Below are 6,267 nucleotides of genomic sequence, written 5' to 3'. Positions count from 1 at the left end.
GCCCCTGCGTCACCCCTTCCCCAAAGTCTTGCTGTGCCCTGGAAAGTGCCCAGTGCCCGCTCCTCCTCAAATCTTTCCACGGCTCCCCAGTTTCTGAAGGAGAAAGTCCAGCCTCCTTACCACAGCGTTCAAGGCCCCGCCTGGTCCTTGTTCCGCCCCCCCACTCCACCCCCACCCCGCCTTTCCTGAGCCTTGCCCAGGGCTGCTGCTGGTGGCTGCAACTAAACTCAAAGGATGCCTCCTGGAAGCTGGTCCCAATTTCTAATGCCCCCTCTGCTCTCCCATCCTGGACTTTGAGCCCGGGCCCCTGGTGTCCTCACAGCCCTGTGCCCTGTGTGGCCCTAGTCCTCCCTCCTCCACTTCTCTGAACAAGGTGGGGAATCGAGTCTGCACCCCAGACTAACAGAATCTCAGACTCTGGGGCCAGGAATTCCCTCTCCGCGCCCCATCCCCCCATCTTCTGGAGGCTTCTGGTTGGGAACAGCCTCACATCCAGCCCCAGCCCAGCCATGCAAAAGGACTCGCCTTCGACCCTGCATCTGGATGGATGTGGACTAACCCCAATTTTGTTCCCAGCAGGACAAGCTGTGTCAGATGGCCAGGGCATTGGTGGCCAAGGGCTTGCAGGAACTCTTACATTCTAGAACCTCCGGGGACTGGCGGGGTTGAGGCCAGAGGCCCAGGGTGGAGGGGCTTGCCCAGGGCCAGGCTGGACCCTAAGGCTGAGGCCAGGACGGGGGCATGACCTCTCCCACAGCGACCGCCACTCTCCGCAGGGAGGAGAGGGTGGGCGGGGCTGGTGGATGCGCAGGCTCCTGGCCAGCATGTCGGGAGGATCCCAGGGCCCATGCAGTGACCATCACTTGCCTAGACCCGGCCTTGATCTTGATCATCTGGCAGCCGCCTGTGGCTCATCCCTGGGGACACAGCCTGGGCTGCTGTCTCCATTTGGCCAGCCTGGACCCCCCGCCAGGCAGAGGAGAGTTCGGACCCAGACAACTAAACTCTGAGGGGTGAGGCCCACGTGAGACTCTGGGGGCGCTGTCGACCCTGCATCCTGTCCCAGATGCCTTTCCAACCTCAGATCCCCCAAGCCCCCGCGGCCCTGTAGCCTGTCCACCCCCTCAGTCCTGGCCCTGGCTGAGCCTCTGCTTGGAGGAGCTCGCCTGCCCCATTCTGCCATGGCCCTTGGTGTCCTCAGGGAGGGAGCTCCTCCCACCAGGTGGGGACACTGCCCCTGGGACCAGCAACTGGGGCTGCCTTGGTGCTGTGGCTTTTCCGTAGGCCTTCAAGGGACCCATTTCCTCACCTGTAAAATGAGACTGTCCTGTTTCTGCGCTGCCACCTCCTGGAGCTAAGCTAGAGCCAGACCGTGAGGTATGCGAGGTACGGCCTGAGCTGCCTGGCCAGGGAGCCTCCCCCTGGTCCTTGAGGCCCCACCCTTCCTTCTGGGTCACCCCACGCGGTGCACTCCTTCCGCAGTGGGGACAAACCCCTCCCGCCCACACCTGTCGGACGCATATTCATTTGAGTCCTCACTCAACAAACGTGCAAGGAGCACCCTGTCTTGAGAGTTGCCCTGAAGGGGCTGTGGGGACGTGTGAGGCAGAAAGCGGTGTGCAGCCAATTCTGGGTCTCTTGTCCCCTAACTCCATGACCCGATGTGTGGACCCCATTGATTCTCCCCTCTGCTGTTCTCCCCAGCACCCTCGCCGCCCGGACCTCCCCACACATGGTCTGGCCGGGTGCACGCCAGGCTCGTCCAGGGAGCGAAGGCTCGCTCCAAAGCTGGTCCTCGGGGTCCCAGAGCCAAGCCCTCTCGGTTCACCTTGGAGGTTCAGCGGGCAGTTCCCCCATCCCTCCGCATTAGCGCTCAGCGCTGGGGAGCCGTGTCCTGAGGCAGGGGTGGTCGGGCAGGGCCCCAGGGCCCCAGGATCACCCATGAGGAACCAGCACCAAGGAGGCTGTGAGGGGCAGCCCGGGCCAGGACCCCCACTTCCCTGCCGGGGACCCCTCCCCAGCCCGTCAGAGGCAGAGGGAGTGCTGCCGGTGGTCCTGTGCCACCTGTTAGGTGCGCAGTGAAGCCATTGCCCAGAGACTGAGCACACGCCAGGGCCCTCCAGCTCAATGACCACGGGCACGGCACGCGGGACGGCTGTTCAGCAGCAGCCTGCCCTAGGAGTTGCCCCGTGTCTTCTCTAGTGAGGGGCCTGTGCCCTGGGCACCACAAGCTGTAAGGCCACCTCCTCCGCCTTGGCCTTGCTGCCCCTGGCCAGCCCTGTGCAGTCCCCAGCCATGAGAGCTCTCCTGGGGCTCTGGCCTGGGGCTGGGGGCAGGCCCTGTGCCAGTGCTTGGGCTGGGCCACCCTCCACGCCTGAGGGAGCTACGAGGGAGAGGGGCACAGGCCTGTTCTTGACAAGGCCACTGCCTCTCGGCAGGCACAGGGATACCCCCGCAAGCCCCAGCTTCTAGCGCTGGGCCTTGGTTTCTCTGCCCAGCCCCAGGCAGGCTTTGGAAGGGTTGTGAGCACCCACCCTTCCATCCAGGCCCGGACTCCTCGGGCCAGCTGGGCCCGTCCTGCTCCGGAGTTCCACTCTCAGGCTGCCCACCCCGCCCCAGCCCCGCAGGCCCTTTGTTCCTGCCCAGGATGCACCTGGGTGGCCTCTGGCCCTCATTGTTTGCTTTGGGGCCAGCTGAGCCACATCACAAAGACATGCCAGGCCCAGGCCCAAGCAGCTGTGATTGCTAGCAAGGGTCCCTGGGAACCGACCAGGCCACTGCAAGGTGCTCCCCAACTTCTCTAATGGGGGGTGGGGAGACCTCACAGGGCTTTAGTTCATCCTTAGACTAAAGGAGGCCCCACAAAGGCGGCATCAGGTTGGAGGAGGCATCCCTGAGTCACCGGCAGCCATCAGCGCTGCAAGGGCAGCCCCTGGACTCCAACTCAGCTCCCAGGAAGATGTCCACGTCTGCATCTGGGTGTTGAGACAAACAGCAACCCGCCAGCAACCCCACCTCAGGGCTGACCTGGGCGTCAGTGCAGATGGGGAAACGGCTCCAAGGGGAGTCCTGGCTCTGCGGTGGACAGAGACAGCCCTTTGCAGCCTCTCCTGCCAGGGCTCGTCACCTGGCACTGCCGATGCTGGCCCTAAGCCCCCTCCCCACTCTCCCTGTGCCCCCAGCCCTGTGACCTGCCAGGCCTCCCTACCCCACATCAGAGAGGGTGCCTGGCAGGACTGTCCAGGAGGGGTCCCCACTTCACAGAGGTGGGAACAGCCCCAGCGTCCCAAGTGTTGGTGGCCGACCTGAGGGAGGACCCAGGTGTCCCAACTCCCTCTGGGTGCTCTTCTGGGCAGAAGCCTCGGGTATGACACCACCCTGTGATGGCCCGTCTTTCCCTTCCCTGCATGTGTGCTTCCGAAGAGCGTCCCCCGGCCCTTCAGGTTCTGCCTCCTCCTAGGACTCGGCTCCCAAGACTGCAGGCCCCTGCCAGCCCCTCCTCACACACCCGGGGAGCGGGGACAAGGACTGGCCCTTCCTTCCAGCACCTGCTGTGGGCCTGATGCGGGCAGGCGGGCTGTGCCAGCCACTCTCCACACACTCTGACCCAGCCCCCCGTCTGAGGGAGGCGACTCAGGCCCAGGGAGGTGCAGTCTGGCCTCCTGCAGATGCAGCAGCCGCCCAGCAAAGTCCGGACCTGTGGGATCCAAACTCTGGCCAGAATCCGGGGCCCTAAACCCCAGTTCCCCAGGAATCCGCCCCTCACCCACCCGACGCAGTGGTTGCAAGCGTGTTGAGCCCGGTTTTGTCTGTCTCTGCTCCTCACTTAAGGGACAACCCAAAATAGAACCCAGGCCAACCCGAGGCTTGAAGAAGTGCAGGCTGTGAGGATGGGGCCTTAGAGCTGGCCTCGCAAGGTGGCTGGGGCGGGGCACAGGTGCAGATGGAAGATCCTTTCTGAAACTCCTCACTCTCCCTGGAACCTGTTTCCTCTGCCCACCCATCAAAGCTACCCCTCAGAGACTCTGGAATCTTCCCTTAGTCCAGGTGGAACTGATGCCCTCCCCAGGTGCCACGCTGAGGGAAGCAGAGCCCTAGGGCTTGCCCAGCAGCCTCTGAGCAGGTTGGTAAGTTGGGCTACAGAAGGGCCAGGAACCTCACAGTGGCCCTGGGCAGCTGCACCGCCCCTGCCCCCACCTGAGGACAGCAGCTGAGGGCCCAGCCTTGCCGGCCCTGGACAGGCAGGGTCATCCCTCCTCCTGCCCCGCGGAGGCTGCACCGGTGCCACTGCACACAGGCCTGCCACGCTGCACTGCCCACAGGAGCAGGACCCTCCACATGGCAGAGGAGCTGGATCCAAACCTGGTTGCCGCAAAGCCTCAGCTGGGGCACCGTTGGAGGGGCCAGCACTCAAGGGACACAGCTCGCCTCAGGCCAGCTGGGCTCTCGGCCCTTGGGAGCCAGGCAGTGGCTGGACCTGATGCTGGGGAGTCTCAGGCCCAGTAAGGGTGCTCACCAAGTCTCCCTGTGAGCAGGGGCAGTGCCCATAGGTGACAAAACAGTGTCACCTGGGCCAGGCTCAGTGGATTTACACTAGGTACACAGGAAGAAAAAGGCTTAACTGATCGCCCTGGTGGTATTTTTACCGATTTTTTTGCTTTTCCGTAATTTTATACATCCTGAAAATTATCTCCAAGAAGATGCATTTCTAACGACAGACAAACCCCTCCAGATGCCCTCCCCCGCACCCCAGGAAGGCACGTTCTGGGATATGCTGGGGGCTCTCTGATGCTGTCTCTCAGGGGTTGGCACCTGTCACAGAATCTCAGCACTCAGAGGCCTCACCTTGGCCACCCCGTGCCTCAGAGGCCCAGGTACCTGCCCAAGACTGCATGGTGACTGCCACAGCCTAGGTGTGACCGCACTTCACTCCTGGTCAGGTTCTTTCCACACGAGGATGCCCCGGCCCTCGGTGCGCCGCAGAGGGACAGGCCAGGTTCAGCAGCGCCACCCTCTCTGCCACTGCCAGGCTCCGGAGGTGGCACAAGCTCTGGCTTACGTGACATCAGAGGGACAGGAGGGAGGGGTAAGCTAGAAAAACCCAAGCCTGTTGTATTTTAGCCATTTTAATACATTCAATAATATTTACTAGAACAAAATTACAAAGTATTGTCAGTCAGCAGAAGCCTGCGATTGAGAAATAGAAACGTGACTGGCCCTTTTGCAGAGAAGCTTGTGCTTGAAGGGGAAAGAGGCAAACGCCTTCCCAGAGGCCCCATGCCCGGCGCCGCTGGAGCAAGAGCTCCTCCCAACAGCACTGGACACACAGCCGTCCTGTCACTCCTGAAGCCCACTGTCATGAGGATCCTATTTGAAAAGACAGAAAGTAATGCTTCCGGAATCTCCCACGGATCCAAATGCAAATCTCCATGGTGAGGGTCTGCGGTGAACCTCGGTGAATCTCCAGCAGGCACGGCCAGGCCTCCCTGTGCCACACTCCTTCCCCGTCGCTGACCCCAGGGCCTGATGTTGATGCTGGACCCACGGGACTCCCAGAAAGGAAATGCCATCCATGCAGATACAGCCCATCAGCAGTGGCCGCCTTCTTCCAGAAGATTCCAGTGACCCCTCTCCCCACTGCATGAGCTGCCAGGGCTGGGCTCACAAGGCCAACAGGAGACAAAGTCATGAACTGCAGACCCAGGAAAGTCCTCTCATTCAAGGACAACACCCCCCACCCCTCCGGACATAATAAATAAACAAACACGTGACCAGACACCCTGGGTCCAGACAGGTGGACGGGCCTCCTTGAAGGCAAATGAGAGCAAAAGTGGGAACTCAGGAAACCTAAGTGGAGACACATCTGACAACGACTCTCACACGGAGTCAGGCACTCGTGGCAACAGCACAGCCAGAGTCAACAGAGCAGTGAGAACAAGAACAGAGCTCGGTCGGGGAGGGCGGGGTCCGACGCTGTGGAAGCTGGCGTCTGTGGGGTCTTCCAGGGTGCTCTCCAGCCCGACTTTGCTCACGTGACCTCTCCTTCTTTAGGAGAAAACAGGCATTTCACCAAAGCGCCTCTGGCCAGGGGCAGCGGCCTGAGCGGCCAGGCTAACACGGGGCCAGGGCTGGCGGGCAGCTACTGGCTAGCTGTGACGGTGTGCCAGCAGCCACAGCCACAGCCCAGCCCATGTCGTAGCCACCACATTCTGTTCTAGGCTGCACAGCTGTGTCAAACTCCTAGTCTAGAGAACGTCATGCTTGAAT

Source organism: Propithecus coquereli, unplaced genomic scaffold, assembly GCF_000956105.1.
Source record: "Propithecus coquereli isolate 6110/MARCELLA unplaced genomic scaffold, Pcoq_1.0 Scaffold698, whole genome shotgun sequence".
Taxonomy (NCBI): domain Eukaryota; kingdom Metazoa; phylum Chordata; class Mammalia; order Primates; family Indriidae; genus Propithecus; species Propithecus coquereli.
Note: the sequence above shows the minus strand (reverse complement) of the source record.